At 39.4% G+C, this 20,537-nt stretch overlaps 1 protein-coding gene across 3 annotated transcripts in view; it reads right to left on the bottom strand.

Annotated features, from left to right (window-relative positions):
* LOC127430238 (cell surface glycoprotein MUC18-like) overlaps positions 1-20,537 on the bottom strand; it is a 70,624-nt gene that overhangs the window by 37,178 nt on the left and 12,909 nt on the right. Inside the window, exon 2 of one of the 3 annotated variants that reach the window (XM_051679886.1) lies at positions 14,848-14,884. The exons of the other annotated variants lie outside the window; for them this stretch is intronic. The gene's annotated coding sequence lies outside the window, so the exon portion shown is untranslated. The remainder of the gene's footprint in view (positions 1-14,847; positions 14,885-20,537) is intronic. 3 annotated transcript variants of the gene reach the window in all.

The raw sequence follows: 20,537 nt of genomic DNA, 5'->3' as shown, positions 1-20,537 counted from the left end.
GTATCAGGTGTGTTTGACATTACAGTGCCAGTGAGGTTACATGCAATGGCCCAAAGACAAGTATAGACACGCAATCCTAAAAAGACCCACAGTATAACGAAAGCCAATGCAATTGCAAGTAACATATTACACTGATTAGCAACCACAGCAAAAAAGATCTGCTCTTGAATATAAGGTTTAATAAAAAGAATTTATCCACATTTTTATAGAATCTTTGAGAGTGATAAAAGTATACAGGTTTGCTTTGCTGTCCACAGTGGAGAAAACTTGATCACAAGACTAAGCTGAACTTTACTTTATGACAGGCCTCGAAAGCATTCTTATCACAAACATCAAAGTCAGGCTGTTGACGTATATACACAGCCCCTCCAGTAATACACACTAATCTAAACATCTCAGCGTGCTGTCAGTCTTCTAACAGCTCATTGGAAAGAAGTCAAACAGCAGAGCAAAGAGACAGCAGGTGTGCTATGATGATGAGTAGGACTCCCTATTAAAGCACTAGTGCCCGGCACTTCTATGCATCCCACCTAATTATTGCCTTGAGCTGATGATTAGAGTTTCTCTTTAAAATGCTTTAATGGACTTTGTGTTGTGTGAGTTCCTGTACTTTAGCCCAGAGTAGTGAATGACATGGACAGACTGTTGGAAAGCCTTAAGAAGGAAATCTGAGCTATATGCCAGTGCTGAAAGCATAACAAAGCTTTTTTTTTATGTTAAGTTTGTAAAGGAGCAAGATCTTTAAAGCTGGTGTGTGTATTTTTTCAATGTTAAAATAGCTTAACATGCATACACTACTATAAGTAAACCATTTGTAGGTTGATTTCCTTGAAATATCTAAACACTGTGGCTCTGTGGCTCTTTGCTCTGTTTGTTTGGGTATCCAAACCAGCCAAATACAGCAACACTGACTCATCTAATGGTGTGAGTTGAGATGGACAGGGCAGGACAGGATATTGAAAGTTCTGCTGCTGAAATTTGTCTGTGCTTACCGAAACTCGAATCACTGCCCACAGTGGCCGAAGCTGGAAATGTTGCTGAGGTGAAATGTCCACAGGATGACTCCAAAAACGAGTTGTATTTTTAGTTTTAAATCATGTAACACAGTGAACAGGAATACATATTAACCCTACTCCCTAACCCAAACCCCAACCCTAAACCTAATCGTCAATGTACAATTTTTTTTATTTTAGAGTGAAAATGCAACCTCCGAATCACACTCAGTGACTCTCTCTCTCACTCTGTTCACACATTGCTTGTGTGAACATGGTTACTTCCTGGTTTCCACAGGACAAGAAACTGTGTCTCGGACGCTGCTCATGCAATGCGCTATCAGTATCTCCGCAGGGAAAGGTAAGGACATTTGAATTGATGCACAAATATCTAATGGTTGGTGGTGCTTGTAACTAACTCAGCAGAATGGGGTCGATTTCAGGGTACATGAATGTTCGAAAGCATGCATGTGATCATGTTGGTGAATTTAAGGCAGAACTATCAGTATGTTTGACCAATAGCAGATGGAGGGAGTATTCGGGAAAACTGCTTGAAAACAATATTTATTTTTACAATTCCATTGGTGACGCTAATGGCACAGAAATTGCATACTTCTCCTTTAAAATAGTTTATGTCAACTAGGGCTGGGTATTGATACAGATTTCGTGATTTGTTTCCGATTCACAAGCTCTCGATTTTAATTCGATTCGATATCGATTTATATGGTTATATTTCAATTATAATGTCCCTTTTGCTTACATATTAAAGAAATTATCTATCTAAGTACATTGTGAAAATATTTATTTTACTAATTAAATTGTATTAGTTAAATTGTACATAATTTTGGTCACATTTGATCTTTTTTTAAATGAACAAATCCATGTATTCAATCAATAAATAAGATATTATATTTCATTTATTATTTTTGTTACATGTTTATTGTTTAATTGGGTAATTTTTACTATTTACATTGATTTGTTGAAGACGTGCCAAAACCGGTACTGTCTGTTTAAGAAAACCGGATTTCTGTAAAAAGTGTCTGTAAATGAGCATGTTAATGAGGGAGAATCGAACGGCATTATCTCATTATCTCTGTGCTACAGTTGTGCTAAAAAGTTTGCATACCCTGGCAGAAATTGTGAAATTTTGGCATTGATTTTGAAAATATGACTGATCATGCAAAAATCTTTTATTTAAGGATAGTGATCATATGAAGCCATTTATTATCACATAGTTGTTTGGCTCCTTTTTAAATCATAATGATAACAGAAATCATCCAAATTGCCCTGATCAAAAGTTTACATACCCTTGAATGTTTGGCCATGTTACAGACACACAAGGTGACACACACAGGTTTAAATGGCAATTAAAGGTTAATTTCCCACACCTGTGGCTTTTTAAATTGCAATTAGTGTCTGTGTATAAATAGTCAATGAGTTTGATAGCTCTCACATGGATGCACTGAGCAGGCTAGATACTGAGCCATGGGGAGCAGAAAGGAAATGTCAAAAGACCTGCGTAACAAGGTAATGGAACTTTATAAAGACGGAAACGGATATAAAAAGATATCCAAAGCCTTGAAAATGGCAGTCAGTACTGTTCAATCACTTATTAAGAAGTGGAAAATTCAGGGATCTCTTGATACCAAGTCAAGGTCAGGTAGACCAAGAAAGATTTCAGCCACAACTGCCAGAAGAATTGTTCAGAATACAAAGAAAAACCCACAGGTAACCTCAGGAGAAATACAGGCTGCTCTGGAAAAAGACGGTGTGGTTGTTTCAAGGAGCACAATACTACGATACTTGAACAAAAATTAGCTGCATGGTCGAGTTGCTAGAAAGAAGCCTTTACTGCGCCAATGCCACAAAAAAGCCCGGTTACAATATGCCCGACAACACCTTGACGCCTCACAGCTTCTGGCACACTGTAATTTGGAGTGACGACACCAAAATAGATCTTTATGGTCACAACCATAAGTGCTATGTTTGGAGAGGGGTCAACAAGGCCTATAGTGAAAAGAATACCATCCCCACTGTGAAGCATGGTGGTGGCTCACTGATGTTTTGGGGGTGTGTGAGCTCTAAAGGCACGGGGAATCTTGTGAAAATTGATGGCAAGATGAATGAAGCATGTTATCAGAAAATACTGGCAGACAATTTGCATTCTTCTGCATGAAAGCTGCGCATGGGACGCTCTTGGACTTTCCAGCATGACAATGACCCTAAGCACAAGGCCAAGTTGACCCTCCAGTGGTTACAGCAGAAAAAGGTGAAGGTTCTGGAGTGGCCATCACAGTCTCTTGACCTTAATATCATCGAGCCACTCTGGGGAGATCTCAAACGTGCGGTTCATGCAAGATGACCAAAGACTTTGCATGACCTGGAGACATTTTGCCAAGACAAATGGGCAGCTATACCACCTGCAAGAAATTGGGGCCTCATAGACAACTATTACAAAAGACTGCACGCTGTCATTGATGCTAAAGGGGGCAATACACAGTATTAAAACCAAGGGTAGGCAGACTTTTGAACAGGGGTCATTTCATTTTTTTCTTTGTTGCCATGTTTTGTTTTATAATTGTGCCATTCTGTTATAACCTACAGTTGAATATGAATCCCATAAGAAATAAAAGAAATGTGTTTTGCCTGCTCACTCATGATTTCTTTAAAAATGGTACATATATTACCAATTCTCCAAGGGTATGCAAACTTTTGAGCACAACTGTATGCATGATTACAATTAAAGTTTTATTTTTGTTGTTGTTTTTGATTTAACAACTGATTGTAGAGAACAGAAAGGGTATTAAAAGATACATTATTCGATAAAAAATAGGTCGTGTGGATCTCGTCTTTGGACATGCATTACACAGAACAACTTTTACTCTCAACACGCAGTGAAAGCATCTCACTGCTGAATAGTCCACCACACCATACTACACAATTCCTGGTGAGTGAAATCTAAACATTTACCAGCCAGTTGTCAAATATGTACATTTTAGACGTACAGTGCAAAATTTGGTTGCAAATGCAAGTGATTTCATCTCATTTTAATGGAGGGCTGCGCATAGAGTAAAAGATCAGTCTTGGGATTTATGAATCGATATCGAGATCGTTCAAATGAAGATTGCGATGCATCGGAAAATCAATATTTTTACCCACCCCTAATGTCAACGTTAGATTAATGAGAACATAATCCATATAACCTGAAATAACTTTGCTAGAGCTGTGACCTTGGAAGCCTGTACTATACTGTTACTGTTGCCTCTCACTAAGCATCAAGCACTGGAGTTTAGGGTTGACATACTGTTTTATTATTTTTCTCAAGTGGAGAGATATTACAGACAGATGCAGCTGTAAAACTCTCTCACACACTCCCAGTGTGACCTGCAACCCAACAGTCAGCCTGTTAAACCCCTACCAACAACCTCCAAGATTTATTAAGATAAAGAGGTGTATGTACATGAGCATCACAGACCCAGAACCTAGTCTTAATGGGTGAATATACAGTATTACTAGTTCACTGAAAAAGATTTAGACTTAATGTGTCATGCATTCCGCTCACAAACACACAAAAAAAATGCTGCAATCATAACAACTGAACAGCATCTCTGGAGTGCACTTTAAGAATGATCTCTGTGGACTGTTCCCCCATGCCTCCTCCCATGATCCTCCACTTCCCCTCCATCCCTTTTCCCACGTCTGAGACAAATCATCTCCATAGGCTCATGGCATGCTTGGGGAAGGCAAAAATAGCTACCGATTTCTGGGGTATGGGAACAACCAGCAGGACATTATTTATGCTGCATTGATTGTGATGTCACAGAGTTACATGACTTGGTGATGGACAAGTGATGGAAACCTCTCATTGGTTGAGCAGATCTTAGTTCTAAAGATAGCCAGTAACTCTGGAAGCAATTGCTGCCGCCAATGTGATGGAGCTCCAGAGAGTAGCTCATTCCTTTTTTGGTGTGATTGAAGCTGGCATGATACAGGATTCCGCATCACAAGCCTCCAAGGGTGCCAAAGGACCTGCATTCACCCTGTGACACACAATGAATGTGTGGGAGAGCTTTTAAAGACACTTTCAACAGATGAAAAACTTTCTTAAGTAAAACATCTCTAGAAATGGAATGTTGTGATGACAGAAAAAGTGGAAGCCTCATGTTGTGAAGGCCAGAATAATCTAAACAGAAGATCATAGAGAAGACTGGTTTACCCAGGAGAAAAAAGCACCGTAAAAATTATCATCAAAATGGCTGATACGTTTTGCGCACTTTTGAAGTCATACGATTGCTTAGAAACTGTAGATTTCCAAGCGACAAGCTACTCAAAACTTAAAGTAGTTAAACAAAAGTCAAGCTAGTTAGCTATAAAACAACTACTAACAAAAAGTAGCTAGATTGAAGTAGATTAAAGAAGAAAATATTTATAGATATTTAACAATCGGATAATATTATTTAATTATGCATTCAGTTATATATATTTAATTATGTGACATTCCCTTATGAAAATTAACCATGGTTTTACTACAGTAACTGTAGTTTAACCATGGTATTTGTAGTAAAAATGACTACTACATGTGACATGTTAGGCCAGTCGGGTCGCATGGTGTAAGCTGTTTGGTCCTTTGACATGTAATCTGGTAGCCAATTAACTTGCGTCTCTCTCTTTGTGTAACATTTAATTTGCTCAGTTTTGCAGACAAGCTGGTTTCACTGCAGTGCGCTGCAAGATTTACAGTATTTCCAACCCAGCTTTACCTGTCTAGATCTGTTACATGGGGATTGTTTGTTATTATGTCTATTTGTGCAGAAGCATGTCAAACATGATCAATGCAGAATGTCTTGCATTTTGTCTAATTGTGCAGCAGCAGAAACATGTCTTCATGCTTAATTCAGTATGTCTGTGTATGATCTAGAAGTAGCAAGTCTCCGTACTTACTCTGCTGCAGCAGCAGCAGCAGCAGTGTAGCACATCTTGTCCACCAAGACCAATATCCTATCAATATGTCATACACATATTAGCATGCTAAATCTTTCAGAGAGTTGTCATGACTGAACTATAGAGTGACAACAATAAATAAAACATACTTTTAGTATGCTAGAAAGCACCCTATTTTATATGACTGAATGAAAATATAGTGGTAAACAGCAGCAATACACTAAATATTTCGCTTCAAAAAGAGGGCATAGTACCTTTAATGTTGTGCAGGGCTCATGTGAACCAGAGAATCATTTATGTGAACTAGTTCATTTACATGAACCATCTGAAAGAACAGACTCGCTTCAGTGAATCGGAGATCTCAACATTAAATATAAGGGAATGTTTATTTTAACCGGTTTATTTAAATGAACTGTCCAAAAGAACTAATTCACTTAAATTATTTGGTTTTCCCAGCACTACACAAGAGAGAGAGGATGTTTTAGGTAGGCGTGTTTGATTATCAACTCTTCATTGCTGTGTTCGCAGTACAATGTGACAAATGTAGCTTTTTGCTATGCTACAGTGCTATCCGTTGGAAAATGTAGCTCGTTACTGAAAAATTAAATTAAGTAGCGTCACTAGTAGTTAACTACTCCCCAACACTGTTAGAAACAGACCAAAGCTATTGTCCTTTTTGAAACTTGAAAGCACCAGTCTTCATTCATTGTAAATGTACAAAAATGAGCAACCAGTACATTCTACAAAATGAATCCTTTTGTGTTCTGCCTAAGGAAGAAAGGCATTCAGGTTTTGAACAAAATGAGGTTGAGTAAATAATGACTGAATTCCTATTTTTGAATGAACTATTCTCTGAACCAGACAATGATTACATTTAAAGTTCTTCACATTCTTCATTTGAGCCTTCATGCCAAGATAAAGGCAGAGCTGTTCATTGATTCAAACACCACAGACATTCCTGTTCACCATTGGCTGACCCAGACCTAAAAGCTGTTGGGTCTGTCTGAGGAGGAGACAGTCATATGGGCTCTGTGGAGCACACTGTCTTAAAAGGCTTCTTAGATCTTTGGGATCAGCAGAGATTGGTGTTTCAGGAAACACCATCAATTATTAAGCTGCATAAATGAAGAGAGAGAAGAAGCCACTACCACTGCTTATCAACATTAGCTCCCTGAGGAACATCTATCCCCATTCACCAGCTAAAAGCTTTGGGGTTCAAAGATTGAGCTAGTGGCTGTTTACTACCTGGTTTGCTTCAACAATGCAAATGGATCCCCTGCAAGGCTGTAAAAGGTCTTTTCCCTGTGGTTAACATCAAGGAAGGAAGTCTAAAAATAAAAAAACAGAACTAAATGTAGTGTCTGAGTCACAGAGGAACAGATAAAAGAAACACTGGGTTGACACACAAGGTTTACACGCTGCACTGCCATATGATATTACAATGACAAGAAGATCTTCCAAAATAAAAGCCACAAAGTAACAGTTAAAATCTGCATTGCGGCAATTTAAACCACAAAAATCGTCATGGTTACTTGTGTAACCTCCGTTCCCTGATGGAGGGAACGAGACGTTGTGTCGATGTAGTGACACTAGGGGTCACTCTTGGGAGCCCGAGACACCTCTGGTCTTTGATAAATGGTCAATGAAAATTGGCGAGTGGTATTTGCATGCCACTCCCCTGGACATACAGGTATAAAAGGATCTGGTATGCGACCACTCATTCAGGTTTTATGCTGTGGAGCCGATATAAGGTCCGGCCATTTCAGCGGGTAGTTCAGCGCTGTGGCAGGAGGGGCACAATGTCTCGTTCCCTCCATCAGGGAACGGAGGTTACACAAGTAACCATGACGTTCCCTATCTGTCACTCACTCAACGTTGTGTCGATGTAGTGACACGAGGGGTCCCTATACGAAATGCCACAACTGGCTGAACTGTGTTACGTGAACTGGTGGTGTGTGGCGGGCAGACAACTGTGTGCCTCATAGCCAGCACACCAGGTCGACACGTAACCTCCCCCAACATAGTTATGAGTGTCGAACGGCCCTTTGGGGACAAGTCAACTACCCAAAAGATAGAGACAGGCTAACCCAGTCGTGGCCACTTTTCCCCTTCTCTTTTTCCACTCCCTAAAAAAGAAGGGGGATTATCCAACTGGCCGTAAGGTCTAGTCAGGGGGTGTCCCTCCCAAGGGGAAGACACCGCGAAGACCACACCTCGCCCAAAGAGAGGGGGGGATATTTAAGTGGAAAAATACGTCACATGGTCTTTCCGACCATATGGAGAATCATCAAGGTAGATCCTACCCAATGGGGGAGGAGTTACTACAAACATGGAGACTGGGGCAGAGGGGCTCTGCCCAAGGAAGACGCAGTTTGCCAACAGGGAAACGAATTAGCAGAAGATATACATCGCATGGGGTTAGCCTTACAGGGAACCGCCACATGTGGAGCACCTACCCCAGAACAGGACTCTTAGTTAGCACGTGTACTGGGCCGGCAGCAAGTCTCTACGAAAACTCGACTGCCTCAGGGCTCGGAGGAAGTCAACCAGGGAACAAAGTTTGTGAACTCTACTGGGAATTAATGGTGCACGTCTTCAGCTCAAAAGGAGGTGGAAGGCGCTATGTGCAAGCGATACACCCGGCCGGCTATCCTGGGCTTATCCGCATGTATTGCGTGCCACTACCTGGGACGAAACCGGTTCCACCCGGAGGTTGTACAACCTTGCAAAGGTGTTGGGTGTTGCCCAGCCTGCTGCTCTGCAAATGTCTGTTAGAGAGGCACCCCTGGCCAGGGCCCAGGAGGCCGCTACACCCCTGGTAAAATGGGCTCGTAGCCCTACTGGGGACGGCATGTCCTGGGCGTGATATGCCATAGTTATGGTGTCAATGAGCCAGTGAGCGATCCTCTGCTTGGAGACAGCGCTTCCTTTCTGCTGTGCACCAAAGCAGACAAAGAGCTGCTCAGAGATCCTAAAGCTTTGCGTGCGATCCAAATAGATGCGTAAAGCACGCACCGGACACAGCAACGACAGGGCTGGGTCTGCTTCCTCCTGGGGCAGCGCTTGCAGGTTCACCACCTGGTTCCTAAAAGGGGTCGTGGGAACCTTGGCACATAGCCCGGTCGGGGTCTCAGGATCACATGAGAGTAGCCCGGACCGAACTCCAGGCACGTTTCTCTGACAGAGAACGCTTGCAGGTCTCCTACCCTCTTGATGGAAGTGAGCGCAGTCAGGAGGGCAGTTTTACAACATATACAGTATTATACACTTTCATTACTCAAACATGAATTCTGAAGCCTACTAAATTGAATTCTTTTTTTTTTTAAATCACACGGCGGCTTCAAAATTCATGTTTGAGGTATGAAAGTGCGTAATATAAACGTCCACGTATCGTGAAGTAATGTTTACCACAGATCTTATTTTACTCATAAGTTGAAAAACCCCATTATAAAACCTCATAGTAAAATCCCGAGGGAACCCATGGCGAATTAAACTTCCGGGTTTGCCTACAAATTGACTGAACAGCTCTATTAATCTTTGAATCAGAGTTTTGAATTGATTTATTGAAATGGACAATTTGAACTGATTCACACAAATAAATAAAATTTACCAACTATAACACCATTGTTGCTACTGAAGTTTAGGTCACACTTTGTTTTACAATGTCTATGTTACTGTATAGTTACATACAGTAAGTACAAAGTAACTATGTAGCCTACTGTGTACTTGTTTCATGCAGCTGCATGTAAATACATTAGTAATAACTACAGTACAACATAGTAATTAATTTTAACATGTAATATGTGTAACAGGCACAGTAAAATAAAGTGTTAAATCAGAGATGCTATTAAAGAGCACCTATTATGGTTTTTCAAATATTACCTTTCATGTTGTGTGTTATATGCTGTTTGTGAATGTAAAAAAAGTCTGCAAAGTTTCAAAAATCAAAGTGCACAACAAATGGAGTTATTGACTCTCAAAAGAAAGAACCAATTCTGAACACTAAAACGAGTCGTTAATAATTCCAGACTTACTTCCTGTACTAACCTACGTAATTTGGTAACAAAAAACCCGCCTCCGGTCTGTATACATGTACAGCCAGTGCAGGCTGTTAGCCTGTTAGCTGTTAGCCTCTGCTAACCGGATAACTCATGTTATTGTCAAACTACATATAAACTTACCACTGAGAAACGTCCTGTTCTCGTCGTGCTTGCGATGGTGGTTCGGGTTGATCTTCCAATGTATCACTATCGGACTCAGGCTCAAATTGGTAAGGTAAAACAGAAATTTTTTCAGACAGAGCTGAAACTCGGATATGGTAGTGGGTGTTTCCTTTCCGACACGCACTGTAAGCAGTAGACCAGTCACAACAGACTGGGACATCTGACCAATCAGAGCAGAGTAGGCTCTCTGAAAGGAGGAGTTTAGAATGAATCCTTTAAAACGGATCACTGAACGAGTCGTTTTTGACACTGGGAAAAAAAGGTAATGCTGCTATTTATACCATTGTCCTTACAATCTTGTCACATTTTTACAAATTCCTAACAAATACCTCAAAATAAAAAAAATTAAGGGGATAGTTCCCCCAAAACTGAAAATGTTGTCATCATTTACTCCCCCACATTTCATTTCAAACCTGTGTGACTTTCTTTCTTCTGTAGAACACGAAAGGAGACATTTTTAAGAATGCACTTGTCACTCTTTTACATGCAGTTTCAATGAATGGGGACTGGAGTAGGGCTGAAACGATTAGTCGACATTATCGACAACATCGACAATAAAAAAAATTCATTGCTGAATAGTCGTTTGGTCTCATTTATCGTAATATGAGATCACATTAATCTCTAATGATGATGTGCGAGAGCAGCACTGCAGTTCGCGCATGACTGAGGAGTGGAAGAATTACAAAGCTCACAGTCCAGATGCACTCTAAACTTTCCAAACGTCTTCAGGTGATGTAGATCGCAAAGTATGAGGGAATTATACAAAAATACCAAATAAGTAATTACAGAAGCACTCTCGTTGTGGAATAAGCAGAGTCGGAGCTCTTTAAAGGAAGCACTCCGTCGTTAAATGCAGTTATATTTAATGCGTTATAGCTTTATTAAAGTTCAAATAATAAGGAAGCAGATCATGAAAATAACTACAAACTCTGAAACTGGCATTTCTCTGTGCGGTCAGCGCCTCTTCTTTGAGATGCGTGAAGTTACCCAATCTAAGGGGGAGAGATTGAAACTGCACCTGGCTGAGGCACACTCTGTCATGGGGATGCTCATTCCTCGAGCGCGCGCATGCTGCAGCTAGATTATAACATGATGACTCGCAACTTATTGAATCATAATACATGTCACTGTGCACTTCTTATCATGAAGAAAATTGGCAATACACTTATATTTAAGATGCATTCTTGTGACGAGGAGGAGGGCGGGACGTGTGTGCGCGGGGACGGCCCCCAATCAGGCTAATCAGCCGAGGAGAGGGATAAGGACGAGCCGGATGCGACAGTTCAGGAGAGAAAAATGAACACACACGGCAGCTGCGTGTGGCTCTCTCTCTCCCGAACTGCCGCATCCGGCTCGTCCTTATCCCTCTCCTCGGCTGATTAGCCTGATTGGGGGCCGGCCGTGCGCACTCACGGCCCCGCCCTCCTCCTTGTCACAGTTCTTTTAAAGCAAGTCTAAATATCTTATATGTTGCTTCTCAAGTAAATGTATCTTATTTTAAGGATTTTTAGACAATTTTAAATGGAAAACAAGACAAAAACACTTGATAACGATATAATTTTTTGCAGTAAATTTCTTTACTGAATTAAACTTAATAAAAAGTATTTTTATCCTTTAATTCAGTGACTGTCATTTAGAGGTATTTTTAAAAGATGTTATTGTTAGTAAGCAGTTTTATACAACCTTTTATGTCGGGGCACAAGCTGAATAATCAGTTAAGAGCTAAAGATTAATCACTGCAATAATCATCAAATAGTCGAATAATCGTTCTTATAATCGTTAGATTAATCGATTATCAAAATTATCGTTAGTTGCAACCCTAGACTGGGGCTTATGAGCTTCAAAAAGGATGCAAAAGCACCTTAAAATTATCATCAAAGTGGTTGATATGACTTGTGTACTTTTGAAGTCATACGATAGCTTTGGGCTAGAAACCAGTGTTGGGGTAGCTACTTTGAAACTGTAGCTTCACAAGCTACAAGCTACTCAAAACTTAATGTAGTCAAACTACAGTCAAGCTACTCTTTTAAAACGACACCATGGCTAACCCAAAAAATCTACCATGGTTACTACAGTCATGGTTACAATATTAATGACCAAACTTCAGCTATGAAACTCTTACACTCTTGTTGCAGCACAAGGAGAGATCACAAACTAATCTAACGACAGTTTTTAGGAAACTTAATGGCACAGTCTTTAGGAAACTTAACACATTACAATCACTGCAATATTCAAGATGTTGCTTAATTTTATTTTATTTCCAATAAGGGTCAAATCCTTCAACACGCCAACACAGGAGAGAAAACAACATACACTCGTCAAGCTTTTCATAATGTCTTTAAAACAGCTATGGAATTCTGCATTCAAAGTTAAAAGGTGAGAAGGTGTCAATGACTGATGATAATCATGCACCATGGGAAGAACTATTTAGAGGGATTTGTGATGGTATAACAGTGGGGAAGAGTTACAATTATGGCAGAGGTCCAAAACGAAGGACCAGATGTTGACTGTGGAGGACACAAAAGACAATCTGGTTGGGGGAGCAGGGAAGCAGTGAGAGAAGTCTCTGAGGAATGCCTGGCATCTCTGGCTAACATGATGGCTGGGATAAGATGAACATTATGGAACACCCTCTGTCCCGCAAGCCAGACACTCCACAATTCAAGCTCTGTCATCAGCCACTAGTGTCCATTTCACATGCAAGTGAGAAAGGAGGCACCATTTGACAGAGATTAGGCATGCCTGATATATGCAGCAGAAGCCTCATCTCCACAATGCCAAAATTTTCTCAGCTCATGAATTCTACTCTGAGAACACAGATGGGTCTATATAATTATACAGCAAAGGTTAAGGGCAGGGGAACCTCATAATTCATTTTACTGTGCTTAAGACAATAGAAATGACCTCTATATTATATTGGGAAGTCTTAAGCATTGACTTAAACTGAACTATTAGACCAGTTCATAACACTATCTACACCTACAGTAAAACAGATGTGATTCTGAATGGCTATGTATGCTAATTAAATAAGTAGTCCCGTCCCCATTGTTGCTGTATCAGGCTGGTCTGCATGCTAAAACAGAGCAATGATAGTGCCACCAAGCCACAGTGTTTACACTTGCAGGAGAATCAACCAATGTATGGCTTACTTATCATTGTCTCTACATATATATATATATTTTTTTTAATCTTTTATTTTACTTTTCTCCCAATTTGGAATGCCCAATTCCCACTACTTAGTAGGTCCTCGTGGTGGCACGGTTACTCACCTCAATCCGGGTTGTGGAGGACAAGTCTCAGTTGCCTCCGCTTCTGAGACCGTCTATCCATGCATCTTATCATGTGACTCGCTGTTCATGGAACCGTGGAGACTCACAGCATGTGAAGGCTCATGCTATTCTCCGCGATCCACGCACAATTTTCCACACGCCCCATTGAGAGCGAGAACCCCTAATCGCGCCCACGAGGAGATTACCCCATGTGACTCTACCCTCCCTAGCAACCGGGCCAATTTGGTTGCTTAGGAGACCTGACTGGAGTCACTCAGCACACCCTGGATTCGAACTCGCGACTCCAGGGGTGGCAGTCATCATCAATACTGGCTGAGTTACCCAGGCTCCCTACACATTAAGATGGGATTGGAAAAAGTATTTCAACATTACAAAATGAAGCACATCACCTTTCAAATACTAATCGCAGTTTGTTCAGAGGCAACTATAAGTAAGCCATTTGTATGATAACTTCCCTGAAGAGTGTAAACACTGTGACTCTGTGGCGCTTTCAAAACATTTCTCTGTTTGTCTGGGCGGTCTGACATGTCAGCGTCTGGCCCAATCGATTGTGTGAGAAGGAAAATGGTTATTAGATAAAGAAACTGCTTTGATCACGGAATGGGACAGGGAGAAATTTTTTCACACACATAGTCATGGCATGTACTATTTCATTAAATATGTTTATGTTTTTTTACATAGCTTAGATGGGCTTCAAACAGCAAACATCATGTGACATGAGGAAAACTCAAAAAGCTTGGTTCAAAATTTGCTCTCTGTCTTCACAGTTCAGTGTGAGGAAAAAGCAGTTTTACAGGCCATTACTAGATTCTTTATTGCCTGCATTTTATAGACAATTTCTACATACTTTATATGAAGTCCAAAATACATATTTAAGGGATAATGTACAGTCAGACAGTCATTATTGCAAAACAAACCCTAACAATGTGATCAGGACCCCCAACAGCTGAGGGATCATAAAGGTGTTTATTTTGTGATAATGACCAACTGACTGTACATTCTCCCGCATATTACATGGCTAAATGGGTATGAAATGTTAATTTGACTTTAAATAATTTTATGTCAGAAGAGACTACTAAGTAATAAGAAAGACACAAAACTAAGACAGCTACAGTAGGAAATTGTTGCCTGGGACAACAGTCAATTCTACAGTTTCCCTGCCATTATGCCAAAAAATATATATATTTGACCACTAAATGCCACAATTGAATAATTAAAAAAATCAAGAGTATTCAAAATCAAGTATTCCAGAGATCTATGTAATAATAAAATATTATTCAAAGGCATTAAGCATGTATTTCTCTTTTAGATTTGATAGTTTTTACTCAATGGTGTCATGCAATTTGAATCCACTCTTAAAGGCATAGTTCACCCAAAAATGAAAATTAATCATTTACTCACCCTCATGCCATTCTAGATGTGTATAACTTTGTTTCTTCTGCAGAACAAAAATGAAGATTTTTAGAAGAATGTATCAGCTCTGTTAGTCCATTCAATATAAGTAAATGGTGGCCTGAACATTGAAGCTCCAAAAACACATAAATGCAGCGTAAAAGTAATCAATATGACTCTAGTGGATAAATCCATATCTTTAGAAGTGATATGATAGGTGTGGGTGAGAAATAGATCAATATTTAAGTCCTTTTTTACTATAAAGTGTAAGTAAATCACAAGAGAATTTTCATTTTTGGGCGAACTATTCCTTTAACGGATCGATTGCAATGTGATTATTGATACTTGAAATTACAATCATGCATGTGTTTCACATTTTGAAAAGCTATTGAAAAGACACCACCATTTCACTTCAGCTGATGGAAACAATCACCCTCTAACCTCAAAAACCAAAACTCCTTATTTCCATCCAGATCTCCTGCACAAATCTCTATTTTTAAGGACACATAATTGCTAAATACAGTAGATTCCGAAGACCAAAAAAATTAGTCCAGTCACTATGCCAGTTTGCTTAACTGCCTCCAAGCAGTTAGCATTTAACCAAGGCTGATAAAATCTGGCTCCTGCTCCCAGCTCACAGTGAGTCAACAATGGCATGAGAAATTAGCAAAATTCTGGACACCATGACTTTAAAACATAAAAATAGTTTGGGTTCAGAATCAGTATGATGACAAACTGATGTAGTGCGTAATGTCCTTGAAATGTTTTTTGTTTTTTTAAATGTATAATTAAAAATATAAATTGCCTATCTAATATTCTGAATTGAGTCAAAACAAACTCAAGCTCTTTGGAAAACTGTAATATGATGTATCTCTGCCTTGGCTGTATGCATTCTTTTACTATGCCACCTCAAAGTGTCAAACCACCAACCAAAGTGGTGTGAAGGGTTTGATTTAATCCCACAAATGCAAAAATCATTGATGTGAAAGGATCCTTTAACACCACATAGCTACACATCCTTAAATCGTGACATCCACGTGGCTGTGTAAAATGAAGAATCAAATCGCAATACAGCACATGGACTGTGACCCAATGAAGTCAAAAGTGTCATGCGACTCATGCCCATTCAAACTACTGTAAGTGCCCCATCATTTTTGAGCCAAGTGAATTTTAAATGCTCCTTCAAATAAAATAAAATAAAATTGTAGGATTATTGTAGGTAAAAAGTGTCTGTGTCAGAAATAATCTGTTACATAAGGTTGGCTTTGGTCAGATTTGTTCAGTTCAATCAACTCCATTTATCTTTTTATTTAAACTGAAAATTATTACCATATATCCACCCTCATGTCATATCAAACTCTTATGCCTTGTTGTGTCCCAAGGACATACCCTTGGAAGCTGCTTTTTCCATAAAACAAAAATGCATGCTGATCACTGAGTGTCAAGTTTATTTGCAAGTTTGCTTTGTTTTTTAAACAATATACAGTAAGCACAAACCTAATAGAGTGGAATTTCAACCCATTTCTTTCTTTGTTCATGTGCTATCTTACCTAGGGCACCAAGTGTGCCAGGACTATCACTGTCCCCCCTTTAAAACAAATAGGCGCATGACATCTCTGGTGTAAGTCTAACAAAAACACTTGTGAACTGATTTGTCTCATAGCACAGGGCCACAGCTGAAGAGAGTGCAGTTCCTCTGAGGGCTCTATCCAACCTCCAGACCTCCAGAACAAGAGCTGCATCCAGGCCTACTGTGGGCAGGTCCGTGGGTCCAAATGACTTTTGTAAATGTAAGATTTCTGTCTTCAGACTTCTATGCATCTTGCATCTCCAAACTGAAGCACATGTTCCAGTGGATGAATTCAAGTGGGCATCATTGTTGGACTGAATGCTGACCCGGAAGTGTTGTTATCTTCTTAAAGGGAGAGTTCACCCAAAAAAAATTATTCTGTCATAATTCCCACCCTCATGTCTTCCGTGGAACGCTAAAGAGATATTTGGAAGAATGTGCTGCCCACTCTTTCCATATAATTTACATAAGTACATAAGTTCTCCTCTAATTATGCCATGTTATGCTGGTCATAAAAGGAAACTGTCGAAGTCTGAGACCAGTATCAAAGACATTTCAGACAGACACTGTTTTTGTATTAGCCAGAATAATTAATGAATTAAACAAAAAGGCTGGGCTCAGACAGGAAATTAACTTATGTCTATGGCTCATTGCTCCAACACAGCACGAGAGGTGTTGTGGGGGTGGGGTGTTGGCCTACTCAATATCTGAAACCTGAACTTGAATGCCTTCTGTGATTGTTTGAGGGCCGAGTGTGGGCAGATGTTCTCTGGGCCCCACTAACAGTACAGTATGGGTGAAAGCAGTATCGGAACATTTCCAGAGATTTCAAGTCCTTTCTGGTGACTTCAAACAACTTTAGTTAAAGAGTAGCTGGACTACAAAATGTAGAGCCAATTTAAAGAGTACATCATATAGAGGGCTAAACAAGAATGTCTACAAACAGGCATCAATGTTTAATTCCAATTTGGAGCCAAGTGAAGTCAATGGAATGGTGAAATGTATATGAAATAGCTAAGGGGTATAAAGTGAATGATGCTTTATACAGCAAGAAGCATATGCAAATATCATTGTGCATGAGTCTATGCAGTGAATGGGAACTAAATATATATAAAGAACACACGGCCCTCCACGGGCCAATCTCCAACAGACATCTGGCAATTCTTTCCAAACAGTCATATTTGCTTGTGTAAGAAAAGTACTATTCAGCTGAGTGTCTTGCTATTTTCACACAAACTCCATCTGATCACTCTATTTCATGTACCTTCTGTGGAATGAAAGCATAGTGTTTAACATGGTCTTGCTACTGTATATCAAGACTTAAGCCAGCTGTTTAGCAGCATGCATTCACAAAAATTTTGGATTAACAAGTTTTGATTTATTAAAACATTTCAGATTGAAAAGCTATGACAGGAGTTTATATAGTCTACTCACATTCTGTACTTACAGAGTACGCATGTCAGCTTAAAAAAAATATAATGTTAATATGTATATACTGTATATTAGGGCCGTCATTCAATAATTTTTTTAATTGAATTAATTACATAATATGTAATTAATTAATCTAATTAACAATTAATCGCATACATTGATATTTGCAGAGAAAGCCCCCCAAATAAAAGTAATTCAATATATAATGATTACATTATTATAAATAATAATATTCAAATAATTATAAATATAATAAATGTAATACATATAATAATTCATATAAAATACAATACATTACTGTGGCAAACAAGTGATTAGCCCATACAAAAAGTGGCTTTAGAAGGCAATTTATTGTTTATTTCCATATCATTGAACTTAAGCCTATCATAGAGTTAACAGCAATCCATTTTTAATTAAATTTGGCAATCTGTCCAAGTTAGAGTTATTACAATTACTTTCTAGGGACGCATGACGTGTCAATGCGTCAGACAGACACTTTTGGTTGCATCGTGTCATAAATTGCTAATTATGTGTAACAAAACTGTCAATGCGATAATGACTTTTCCTGAGACAAGTCAAACTTCATTTTATACAGCAATTATTTAATAAGAGTGTAGGGCATTTTCCGCTAGAGAAAAGATTTGGATTGTGTCAGTCTAATCTTAACAATACTGCATTATCCAGACATATATTTATACAGCACTGATAGCTGCAGAATTTCATACGTAGGACCAGGTTTATTCTTCTGTTATAAGGACTGATATTCAGAGGCTGGATATGGAGAGAACAGAAAAGCAATTCATATTCAAGCACTAAGCATACAAATTATTCCTGGAAATGGAGTGGCAAGAGGCCACACTGGAGAACCTCTAGATCCGAGCTTAGACAGAGAAGTATAAAGAGGAAATGGTTTTTGGTCATGCACAGCAATTGCACTCTAATGGAGGGTCAGATGCTATCCATCACTCAAATAAATCAGGGCTCAGACACAGAGTGCCTCTCATCAACAACAAACACTGCAGTGTTGACTTAATGTGTCATACCATGCACTGTACTAACAAGGAGCAGAACGCAAAGCATGCACTAATTATCACTCATGACATGTAAGGGTGACCTCAGCTTTTTCAACCTCTCAGAAACATTCTTTTTGATTGGTCACCGCACAAGGGTCGACTGCATGCTCATCCTGAAAATGGCAAGTGAGTTCTTAATTTTTAAGCCTGGCATCCATAAACAAAAGCTCAAAGACAGGTGGTGCGATCAAATATGAAGTTGTCATTCCTATGCCTTTTTTTTAAGCTCATAGATTGTGAGGAGAATCGTGTTGGGCTGTTTCAAGGTCTGACTTCCAGAAGTTTGTCATTTCGCTTGACACTTCTAAAATTGTGATTTTGAAGCACCCTTCAAAGCAAGTTTAAGTACAATGTTCTGCTCCACATACAGCTACTAGAGAAAAAGTTCACACAATTAGTAAATATGGCAAAGACATAACAGTCTTGGTACATAATCACAAAGGCTGCAATATGATCAGAGTGAAGATTCAACAGATTAACTTTCAATGTTGCCTAATGGATGAAAAATAAAATATTATAATTATATCATTCATATATTTCTTTACTAATGTACTCGATGATACATTCCAACAACCTGGAAAAGTAACTTTAAAATGGGTCTAACTATGCAACATGATCACACTGGAAACTTCTTTCCACCTAAATTCAGACACAACGTGCCGAAGTTTGGACAAGCGCCACCATGTGGCGAATGTTAATGTGCCCATACAGTGCCTTTGACTTCACATCCCTGTTGATCTCCTGCTAGCAAGATACTACATTAGCAAAGAGGTAGGTGAAAGAACACTGTTAAGGTTAGGGTTAAATTAAGGGTTTTGGTTAAATTCAAAGTATAATTAAAAGTACAGTTGTTTCCTGTTCCGGGCTGTTTCCTGTTCCGGTTGCTGCTAACACTCATGTTTGTAGCCTTCTAACCTGCTTAGCATTGCTTATCTTTCTATTTTCAGCATTTAATCTTTAATCTCTCCCATATTTTTTTTCAGGTTTTTTTTTTTTGTATCCCCTTTTCTCCCAAATTTGGAATGCCCAATTCCCACTACTTAGTAGGTCCTCTTGGTGTTTTATACTTTTAAACACGATACAACTACGTGCATTTTACAGCGCACACCCACCTTTCCACTTTTATCATGATTAAACTAAGTGCTTTACTGCACAAATTTTTTTACACAGATCATTGCATCGATCTCAGACCACTGGTGATCAGGAACCACCACAACAACAACAATTACATGAGGGATTCACATCAATCTCAAACCCCCGCTGATCAAAAACCACCACCACATCAACAACAAACAATTGTGGTAAGTCGTGGCATCCACTCATATTATCGCTTTGTGCATTGCATGCCACATGTTTACTATAGGTTTTTTCATCAGCAGTGAGGGATTCACATGTGATAAATGTAAGGAATTAGTCAGGCTGACAGAGAAGGTTAATGAGTTAGAGACACACATCTGAACGCTAGTGGAGGTCAGTGAGAAAGAGAAGATACTGTTTCGGATGCGGGTAGTACAGCGAGCAACACATACACTTTGGTTCTGGCTGTAGAGCCCCTGCAGCAGGGAGTTTAGGTGACGTCTCGGCAGCATACTCGTAGGGCAAAGCGACACCACTCTCCCGTTCCT

The sequence above is a fragment of the Myxocyprinus asiaticus genome, chromosome 39 (assembly GCF_019703515.2).
Source record: "Myxocyprinus asiaticus isolate MX2 ecotype Aquarium Trade chromosome 39, UBuf_Myxa_2, whole genome shotgun sequence".
NCBI lineage: Eukaryota > Metazoa > Chordata > Actinopteri > Cypriniformes > Catostomidae > Myxocyprinus > Myxocyprinus asiaticus.
This window is presented reverse-complemented; position numbering and strand designations above follow the sequence as displayed.